Source organism: Ambystoma mexicanum, chromosome 1q (genome assembly GCF_040938575.1).
Source record: "Ambystoma mexicanum isolate Mex_15411 chromosome 1q, UKY_AmexF1_1, whole genome shotgun sequence".
In the NCBI taxonomy this organism is placed as follows: Eukaryota; Metazoa; Chordata; class Amphibia; order Caudata; family Ambystomatidae; genus Ambystoma; species Ambystoma mexicanum.
In genome coordinates this window covers 1,201,116,472-1,201,127,693 of record NC_090922.1, presented here as the reverse complement: position 1 = coordinate 1,201,127,693, position 11,222 = coordinate 1,201,116,472, and the positions used below count along the sequence as shown (strand labels likewise).

The following is an 11,222-nucleotide window of genomic DNA, read 5'->3' as shown; positions in this document are numbered from 1 at the left end:
TGGTTACAGCAAAGATGTCAAAGCTTCAGCATTGTCATTGAGCAGAACTCTGAGATTCAGGGGTGGTGGAGCGTCGAGGTCCAGGATGATTATGATGGTGTGAATGGGGCCAGCGCTGAGCAGCTACGCTCAGGAGGGCCATGGGCCCGTGTGGGGCTGACAGGCCAGTGGACAGACTGCAACAGGCCTGCTCAAGCCATCCTGCTATTTAAACAAATCTCGGGCCGAGCAGCACCTGATGGGAGAAAGGAACTGCGCTACAATCTGCTCTTCTGCTGGGCTCTGCCTGCTGGAGCTTCCCCCTACACGCGGGACAGGCAGCTCTGCAGACGCTCAGAGCTTCCGGGGATTGGGGGGTTGGGGCTGGGTCAGGGCCTGCCTTCTCACCCTCGCTTAGCAGGGCTTCCCAGAACTGACCCAACCCCTGCCCTCTTGCATGCAACTCATACTTAGCTGGCAGGGGAGAATGTGATCTCAAGGGCAGATCTCCCAGGGTGAGGCTTACCCATTGCACATCGGATTTGCTGACCCCTGCTATGTTCCCAAATGCGGGATACACGACTGCATTATTTCTGGTAGTGGGGGACTGTGTTCGCGCTCTCCCCCCCGATTTATTGGTGAAAGAAAAGGTAAAGTGTGCACTAGGCCTGCTAGGTTGCATACTTTTAGATTGTGCTCACATTGCGTTTCTTCAATTAGGTTCACCTTTGGGTGATCGTTTTTCCACATTTTATCTGTTGAATTGAATTATGCTTCTTTCATCACCACAGAAGTAATGTGTATTACAGAGAGAAGCTGCCATATGTATTGGGCACACTGCACATGCTCAGGCAGCATCAATCATGCTTTGTACAGGACAATGCTGGCCTAAATTGGGAACAGCCAGCATAGACATGTTGCTACAGAGGCATATTTTGGGTACAACCAGCATGAAATTGTGTTACATCAGTGACAGTGCTGTCTTACACTGTGGACACATTGATCATTAAAATGTGTTGTGTTGTAAAATGTTCTTTTCTGCTGTTGGTGACATGGAATTTTCATGTTCCCCTTTAGAACTGATTGTACACTTATGGGTTTTTGGTCACCTTTTCTGCTGTAAAATGCACCATTTCAACCCCATATTTGAAAAAAAAATCTTGGGGGGGATCCCCCCCAAACCCTCCCTAGAACATTGTAGCTCCCTCACTACGCTCGGTCGCCCCCACTATTTCAGAAAAATATTAACACATAGACACTGAAAGAAATCACAAGCAACTAACCTTTGATCACTGCCCATGACACCAAAAGCTTTCCTTGGGACTGCATGGCTATCACTGCCTGTGATGCTATTGTGTCAAAGGTCACACAATATCGCTTTTTAATATACTGCTTTGGGTGAGGTTGTTGACTTTTGGCTCGCCGGCCCACTGGGTGACAAAAAGTTAATGCTTCGGCCCCACATTCAAAAAGGTTGGACAAGCCTGATCTAGACAAAGGCCGCACTGACCTTTTGTTGGCCATATCAGTTGAGAGGCAATCTACACTTCCTAAATGGAAACATTCTCTTCAAAACTATCTCAACTGCTATTTTTAATCCAGTATATGCAGGCATTCTTCCTCAGGTGAGGACAGATATGGGAAAAAGAAAGCATAGAATCTCTTGATTGCAGTGAAAGTAAGAGACCATCTTCGACAAAAACCCCCAACCAAGACTGAGAAGCAACCAGTCAGGAGCCAGTCAGGAAGAATCCAGAAGGAAGGAAAGCCTGCCATCAGAGACTCCATCTCACGCATATGCCTAGCAGATGCAATGCATACCTTCACATCGACAGTTTAAGGGAAGCATCAGACAAAGGTTCAACATGTGTCCTCTGATGAAAGGGCAATGTTAAGTGGTGGTCCAAGGAAAGAGGCAGAGTTCCAAGTGCTAGGAGTTTTTTTTTCTTCTTGCAGATTCCCCATGTCTTTGCCCAGAGCCCCCAGTAAATCAGCTGACTGCTTTTGTGACAATGGCCCTGACACTTTTTAGTGAGTGAGATATTTTTCACCATCACTCCCTAACTTAACAGGCTTTGCTTTTGGGCCATTGGCTAGTCGTTAATGCTACCAGTGGAGGATTAAATGTCCTCCATTGATGTCTGTTGTAGCACTAACTCCTTTAAGGATACTAGTGCATGGGAACTTGAAGGGCATTATTCTCTTAGCTAGTGTAACCCACATTTTAGATGGCTAGGTAGCCATTTGACCAGCATATTGGCCAAAATGGCCAACCTTATTGTTTAAGCCCTGTCTTTGTGTGCCTGAGAATGTGTTTGAGTTGGTCGGGGAGTCACAGACACCGTAATTCCAACCCAAATGAGAGTGATGTCACAACTTTTCCTGATCTTGCTATCCATGATTGGGCAGCCACTCAGGAATTGAGTGTTGCAGATCCTGTGATAGGTGGGCTCGGGTCACCCACAGACCCAAGTTGTGTATATTAGCAGGAGTTCTTTAGCCATTGAGCAGGCTGACCACAGGCTCTTGGAATCTGAAGCATGAGGGGCCACAGAGGGATGCCGGAAAGCTGCTGCAACCACAGGTGCTGCGGCAAGCCAACACGCAGGCCATGAACTCTGCTCTCCATTACCCAGGGGAGGCATGCAAAATGTCCATCTCCCTTAAACTGGTTCATACTTCTACACCTCGTTGGATGCCTTCTCCAAGCTTGTAGGTGGCCTTGTAGCCTCTCTTCATCACCTGGAATGTCCTGTATTCTGGGAGGTTGTGCAGACCTCAGTAGTGCAGAACTTGGTGGGTGACATTGTCTAACCAGTGACATAGACTTGGAGGCTGTGTTACTGCTGGTGGCCACCAGGAATAGGGGTGTTACTAACACTGAAGTCCTTTGTTCATCATCACCTTTAGTACATTGCTAGGCCACCAAAAGACTGCTTCCATTGCTGGATGAATTGTCATGGTCCTTCCTGACCATGGGTTGTGAAAAGGAGGTTCTCCTTCATTGAAAGCCTGAAGTTCAAGCGTGTTGTATTTGGAACCATAAGGTAATGATCAGGGATCTGAACTGCCAACTTGCTAGAACCAACTCTTAAACAAAGCCAACTGTTGTGTTTCTTTTTTAACTTTTTTATTTACATATTTATGTAAAATGCAGACCAGCTGTCAAAATGTCTACCCACCGCCACCTTCTTCCCCTGTGTGACGGAGATTAGTGCAATTCTAAATATCTGCCCCAGATATTCTCAGACAATTTGTTTTTCCTCTGATGTCTAAATAACTCTCTCCATCATCACAAGCCTGCACATTTAATCAATCCATGTGCTCTCTTCGAGTTGTATCATTGACTTCCAGTGTGTTGAGATTAATTTCTTAGCCATTAAAGAGCCTGTATACAACCACTTTTTCTGTGCAACAGTCAAATCTTCAATGAGCCATCAATTCCCAGTATTTATTTATTTATTGTTTGCGTGTTAGGGGCTTATGCAGCTAATACATTCTGTTTCAAAGCGCCCACAGGGCAGCAGGGAGGGAACATGCGATAGCAGTACAATTAAATACAAAACAAAATGCAGAGGGGGAAGGGACAGCCGAACCAAGTATGCCCTGTGAGTATTTAGAACGTGCAAGGGCAGGAAGGAAGAGGGCAGTGGGGTAGGTGCTGTGGTGTCCATGCTTGAGTCGCAGAACAAGTGTAAGGTAAGGTAAGTGCTATGCAGCCAGGAGCCACATTGGGTGGAAGGTGCAAATCTCCAGTGCGGAGGGTGTGCCGAGGCAAGTGCTGAGAAAGACAGATGCTGGGGAGATTGGGTGAGAATATAATCAAGTGACATTCTCGGCACCCTATTGCATATTAACCTGTCCCAGAAGAGCCTCACTTTATTGCATTCCCATAGCATGTGTTCTAGTGTTACTGCCCTGTGAAAACATCCCCAGCACATATCTGTGCCAGCCATACCACGCCTATATAGTCATTCAGGTGTCCAATAGACTATATTCAGAATCTTAACTTGTCTTGACCTTCCCCCTAGACTTGTAGAAGAGGGAGTCACATTTTTGCAGACAGTTGCCCAGCACACCTCAGGCCATTCTTGCATTAATGCAGCATTACTATTGGCCGAATATAAAATCAGTTTGTAGAATTGGCTTGCCTGGTGTCTTTCTGATTCAGTCTGAAGAGCTATCTGTTCTACATCAATCGCGTCCTTCTCTGAAATGTCAGATATAGTTCTCCTGAGAGTTCAAAATTGTTGAATTGTGCAGTTAGGTATATGTTTGGCAGCCTTCAGTTGGTTGAAAGTAAGCCATTTACAATTTGCTCTAAGGTCCCCTATCCATTGGATGCCGCCAAGGAACATGTCCAAACAAAATAACATTTTCTTCTCTTCTTTGATCTCCGGGTTGTACCAAATTGAAGAGTCAAGACGTCGTCGGAATGGGATCTTCCCAGAACGATTATAAGCTTTCTAACCATTATAAGCTTTTTCCAAGTCGCCCTCAAGAATTCCGTTAGTGATGTGGTGGTTCAGAGCTGCATGGATTTAGTTGACAGAATAGCTTTAGGTTTCAATGACCGATTTAAACTGGCCTCTGCTCTGGCCCATTCACCCGGCTCTTGAATCAGAAACAGCGCCAAATGCCTGACTGTGAAAGCTAGATGGTAATCCTGGAAGATAAGAACTCCCAAGCCTCCTCTGTTCACCGGCAGTTGCAGTTTCCAGAGCTTCATCCAGGGCGGCTTGTTGTCCCAAAACATCAATTTCTGACCACACCTTTCTTCCTGGGGGCAAATATAGCATACTGAGTATATAAGTAATCTTAGGTGCAGAATTCATTTTGAGCGTGTTACCTTTCCACCAAAGGGACAGGTTGAGCAGCTTCCACCTTTCCAAATCTGATTTCAGACTCGACAGCACTCTTTCCATATTCTCTGACATAATCTTGCCCACTCTGCTGGTCAGCTAAATGCCCAAATATTTTATCCCTTCCAGGCACAATCTAAAAGCCAAATTCACTATTGTTTCCTTCCCGCAATGTTTCGATACAGGTAATGCCTCTGATTTGGACCAGTTAATCTTTTTTCCAGATTGAACACTGAACTCTGCAATCTGTTCCACCAGTGCTGGCAGTTAGCTGTCCAGGTCGCTCAGTTTTAAGAGTAAGTCATCCGAAGGCAACCCTAGTGTTTGGGTGACCCCTCCATAATTAACACCACTTATTCTGACATCTTGCCTGATGCTTGAAGCCAGGGTCTCAATTGCAATTACAAACACTAATGGCAACAGACGGCAGCCTTGCCATGTCCTCCATTCCAAATTGAAGGGTTCTGAGCATATCCCATTAGTTGACACATCTGCAGTGGGTTCCGAGTATAATAACTGGACACAACTCATGAAGGCCTCACTGAAGGCCATCCTCCTCAACACAGCAAACAAGTAACTCTCGTCAATCCGGGTCGAATGCCTTCTCTGCATCTAAGGCTATGACAACTGCATCTTGCTCCAAGTCATTCGCCTGTGTGATAGTCCGGAGTAACCTTTGCATATTAGTCGTGGCGTGTCTTCCTTTAACAAAGCCAGTCTGGTTTGAGTGTATCAGCCTCGGAAAAACCATCTCTGGCCATCTCGTCAGTGACTTTGTCAACATTTTATTATCAGTATTGATAAGGTTTATAGGTCGGTAGTTTGAAGGAGATTTTGGAGTTTTGTCTTTCTTCAGAATTAATTAGTTGGATACGTGACACGTCATTTTTGGAAGGCTCCCAAGGGCTTTGACAGCCTTGTACATGTCTCTCAGGAGTTCAATTGCGATTTCTGAAATTCTTCCAAGATAAAATCCTTATCCAAATCTGCTATTTCTCGATCAGAAAGTTCAGAACGTACCGAATCCTGACCAAGTTTGGGCATTACTCTTTATAATCTTCTTCCAGAGCATAGAGCTTCTTATAGAAGCTGTGAAATTCACTATTGATTTCTTTCGGGTAAAATGTTACGGTGCCATTGGATTTCTCAGTGGAAGAGATGGCTCTATCTTTCTATAGAGTCTGAAGCATGTGCGTCAACCAACAATCACACTTTTCCCTATTTTCATAGTATGTGCATTTGGTTCAAAGCAGCATGTTTTCTGCTCTTTCGGACACCAACTTATTGAACTCTCATTTAAACTGTTGCAGCGTTCTCTTCAACCCTTCATCTGAAGTTATCATTACCTCCTTCTCCATGTTCTTAATCTTATGTTCCAATTGATTAATTGTCTCTTCCTTGTTCCTCTTTTTCTTGCTCGATAAACTAATCAAGACACCTCACATCGTGCGTTTGAAGGCCTCCCAAACTGTTCCTGGTTCAATTTCCCCAGTTTGGTTCACCTCTATAAAGTATTTTTCTTCAGTAGAAATGTTTTCCACTATCCCTTTCTCTTCTAGTATGGATTTGTGCAGTTTCCAGAGTGAACTTCTTTGAGTTGCTAATTGTGGTGAAATAATCACCTCTACAAGAGCGTGCTCGGAAATGCGGATACTTTTAATAGTGCTTCTCATGTAGTTTAAGGTAGTCAACCTGACTGTCAATATCAGGTCGATTCTTGCATACGGGTCATGGGCATTAGAGTAAAAATTATAGTCCCTTTCAGGTGGGTGCTCTAGTGTCCAGACATCTGCCAGGTATTGCTCGGATGTTAAGTCTTTCATGTTCTCTACTTGATGGCCATTAATTCTGAACACACTTTTGTTGCTTCTATCCAACAAAGGACCTAATACTTCATTGAAGTCTCCTCCCAGAACCCCTGGTCTTGCAAGAATTGCGCTACCTCCCTAAAGAAAGAACCATTATCTACTATCGCGGCATGAATATGACATAACATAAACATTGTCCCCTGTAGGAATACAGAGAGTGTTATCATCCTACCTTCCTTGTCCTTCTGCTCCGAGAGTACCTGGATTGCTAGATTCTTGTGTTTCAGTATGGCTACCCCTCTTGAGCGAGAATTGAATGAGGATCTGTATACTTGTCCTACCCAACCTTGTTGTAGTTTTGTTGTTTCTATGTCTGTGAGATGTGTCTCCAGTAATAATGCTATGTCAGCCTTTAGGCTATTCAAATGATTTAGGATCCTCTTCCTTTTCAGGAGGTTACTAACCCCATTGACATTCCAGGATATAATGCATAATTCTCCCCCAGAGGCAGACATCACCTCTGACGAATGGCAGAACAATGTATCTGTAGGTGCCAACTCTGTAAAATAAACACTGAGAAGAAGAACCTCCCAACACCCTCTTAAGATAATGTCAGTCTGTAAAATTCCCCAACCTTTGAATAAAAAACATTAACGATAAAACCCCATCCTCCTGCCCCCTCCCTATGAAGTTGAATGTCAAAACAAAACTATTTCAGCAAATAAATTGTAACAACAGCACATTCTACATTGCATATCCAGAAGATGATCCCCCCACCCACAAAGCGCGCCCTCTATATTAGATCTAGTCAGCAGCTGGGGTGACACCTAAGGCAAAACGTTAAGGCAGAGAAAGCAGATGGTAACATGCTTTATGCTTACAATAAAGCATAAGAGGATTAATTTCATTAAAACCCCCACCCATCACATTAGCCCAGGGAGAAAGCTACAGGTGGCAATATACAGCGTACATAAACATCCATACATACAAGAATACATAAGCTAAGAATGTTAGTATCAAATCTCTTTCTTCGACATATATGTTAATTAGCCTCTGCCCATATTGGAAGACCCTGGTGCCATCCACTTCCAGTAACTGAGATATATTGTATGGTGAGCACCCCACTGAATGGGACTTACACGACTCGAGTGAGCCAGTACCCAGCAGTACCCTCATGCCAACCTTATAGCACGGTCCGTTATCCTTCATTTTAAGTGGGCCGAGCCCCGGCAATCTCCATAAAGTGGGGCTAAGCCGGGGCCCAGCCGGGTCCCCCAGTCCCACCACAATATTGGCAGGACACATTGTCCCGCCGTGGCTGCAGCCGCGATGGGAGATGCACCCGCCATTAAGTTAGATAAGCTGACAGAAGCGCCAGCCAGCCACAGTGATGCTGTGGTTGGCTGGCGCTTCTGTCAGTCACTGTAAATTACTCTGGTGACCCCTTACGCGAGGGGTCACCAGAGGAAGTTACTGTCCTTTTGTTTCCTCACCCAGGTCACTGAGGCGTCTTTGACCCTCAGCGAACCTGGGGACTCTGTGCCATATTTCGAGGTTTATAAAAGATGGCTTGAAAAGTACACAATTCAAGCCATCTATTATAAAGGTTTGTTGACGGACAACGACGCCTCCGGCTTTGTCCGTCAGCAAAGCTTTTTAAATTATGGATTGAATTGTGTACTTTTCAAGACATATTTTATAAACATAGACATTAAAAAAAAAGATTACTTGAAAAGTACGCAAATTTTAAGGTATGCACACAAATATATATATTTATAAAAGGTGGCTTGCAGAGTACACAAACCATAGCAAGGTACGCATACAAATATATAAATGCTTGGATGCATTTAGGCCACGGCCATCCCGCAAGCAACACACCGAAATGAAGGGCCCCCTCGATTTCTTACCCTACTTAAAGCACTGGGTAGGTAGTCTGTTTAGTAATCAGTACTGGCCCAATACTCAGCAGAACTTGGGAGTGATGGAGTTAAAGTCATTAACCCAGAAAATGTGCAGCTCACTTCCCAGTACCTGCGTTCCTTTGAAAGAGTTGACCCTGCGTGTGTCACCACCCGCGCACCTCTCGGCCCTGTGTACAAACTGAGACCATTTCCTTGTTTACGGCGCTGTGAGCGCACGCATGCTGTTAGCGCCACTTCTCCAGCCCAAAATGAAAAACTGTCTCGATGACCCTCCTATGTTGTTTCCGGCAGGCTCAGCGGTAACGTAGCCCCAACTTCAAAGCAGGACAAAGCTCCCTGATGTCTGTCATCTGTTCATCCGGAGGAGTGTGAAGTGGACTGCGCCATCTTGGCACACAATTTGAGTGAAGTAAGTTAAATAAATAACAAAGAACAAGCTGTAATTCCGATGTATGTTAAAAACAAAATCACAAATTTAAAAAAAACATTGTGGTAGCGAGTAGTTGGAATCAACACTAATTTCTCAGTCTCGTCCGACCACGAAATGGCACCCACTTTTACCACCCTTTCCAGCCAGAGGACAGCTTCAGAGGCATAACCTGTAGATCCCTCACCATCAGGCAAAGCTAATTTCAAGACTGATGCCTTATTCAGTGACACATTGATGCCCTTTTCTTTAGCCAATGCTTTAGACTCTTTGAAGGCTTTCCGCTTGTCCAGCACCTTTTTTGGGTATTCTGGGTATATTGACAGCGGTTTACCCTTAAAAACTATGCAACCATTGCTTCTCCCCGGCCTCAGTGCTCTCTCTTTTTTTCATTTTTTATTTAACTTGTTTTAATCGAGATTCGATTTTTACAAGGTGTTCAGACACCGGATAATAAAAAGTCTTTAAGTACAGTTGTAGACACAAATCAATGCTCTATTTCATTTTCTTTTCTCTCTCTTTAGATTTCACATTAGTGAGGGCCAAAAGGATCTGCCAGAATCTAGCAGTAGAAGGCTTCCCCACTCTAAAAGCGAAGTACACATCAGGTAGGGATAATATATTAGGGCCAAGCGCTCCTGTAATAATCTTCACCACATGGGAGTCAATGCTTGTGTTTTCTTCTTTGTTTTCTTCCCAACCCACCAGTCTTAGGTTTCTGCCACGGAGCTTCAAGTCCAAGTTGAGGATTTTTTCTTTTGCATTTAAAAGCTTTGCTTTCAGGTCATTATAAGCCCTGAAACTGCCTGTAATCTCCACATCCAAGCTTCCAGTATCCACCTCAAGTTTAGAAACAAGGCCTTCCAGTTGGTTAACCTTCTGAGTAGGATCAGATAGGGTGCGCTTGACCTCTCACACATCCTGAATCACTTTCAGCAGTACAATGTAGATGTCTTGAGTTCTCTGCACCTATTCCATTTCAGCAACCTGTTTGGACTTCTTGGGAATGGGGTTCACTGTGGTATCAGTCTTCGTTTTGGTATTCATTATCAGCAGAATTTTTTTTTAGAAAAGGGGCAGGAGCTGCAGGTTTAGGCTGCTGCTCCAAAGGCGGGCATTCCAGAATCCCAGCTGTTTTGTTTCTGAAGTGGTCACGATAGCAGCTATGTGGCTTCAGGATAGTAACCCCTTGATTTCTATGAGTTTCCTCCTCAGAGACGTTTAAAAGTGTCTCACACAGTAGTAACATGGTGAAGGGAAGGCAGTAGGGGGCAAAAGTCCTTCCTGACCACCTCCTCCCCTTCTTACTTGAGCACATGTCCTAGGAGGCAAGAACAATGTCCCGGACCTCAGCGGAGTCAAAAGGGTACCAACTCAACAGGCCTGACAAAGCTGAACTGTGCAGGATAGTGCATGGGGAGAAGCAGCAAGGAAATAAAATTCAATTCAGAGCCCAAGAAAGGAAGCCCACAAAAGTGAAGTGAAAGGATCAAGTCAGGTGACATTAAACTTAACAACAGAAGAAAAGTCAGGTTTAACAGTGCGTTTTCTGGCAGCATGTTCATATCTTTCCTCTATTTTTATTCATAACAGTTTCTAATTCCCAGATGTGGCCCCTTGTCAACCTTCATGGACATATTGGAATAGAGTACCAATATTATCTTGAACTGAATATAACATCACCACTGCACCCGTGAGCCCTGGTACCTCAACCACACAACCAATGGCGAGAACAGTCAAATTGAATAGCATAGTATTAATCTTCTTGGTCGAAGTTCGAAGGGCTGGGCTACATATTTTATTATTGCCCTTCCTGGTTTCTATTCAATCCAAGACGCACAAACTCTTACCCCGTAGATATCCTTGCGTTAATTTTGGTGATGAAATCTGGGTATAGGAATCCTGTTTAGGGGCCCTTTGGACACTTGGCATGGGTAGCACTCTTTTTCTTCCACATGTGAGTACTGTCTTGCATATTGTCACTATTTATCTGTGCTTGACTATTAACATTGCACCCTATTGAATTAGTTGGCAAAACTTTCATAACTTTTCTAAACTCCCCCCAAGTATCACAAACAGGCTACTTACCTAAAACTATTGGTGATCAAATGTTCAAAGACTAAGGTTGGACTACTTAACATTGTTTTTCCAAGTGTTGGTGTGCTTTATGATTGTGAAAGGCTAATGATATGTTCTAACATCTCTGCACCATTTTAGCCTATGT

General features: G+C 44.2%; 1 non-coding gene across 1 annotated transcript; it reads left to right on the top strand.

Moving 5' to 3' along the window:
* The first annotated feature begins 445 nt into the window (after positions 1 to 445).
* LOC138565536 (U1 spliceosomal RNA) lies at positions 446 to 607 on the top strand. The gene has a single exon (XR_011301380.1). It is a non-coding gene; the product is annotated as a U1 spliceosomal RNA (small nuclear RNA).
* Positions 608 to 11,222: the final 10,615 nt, after the last annotated feature.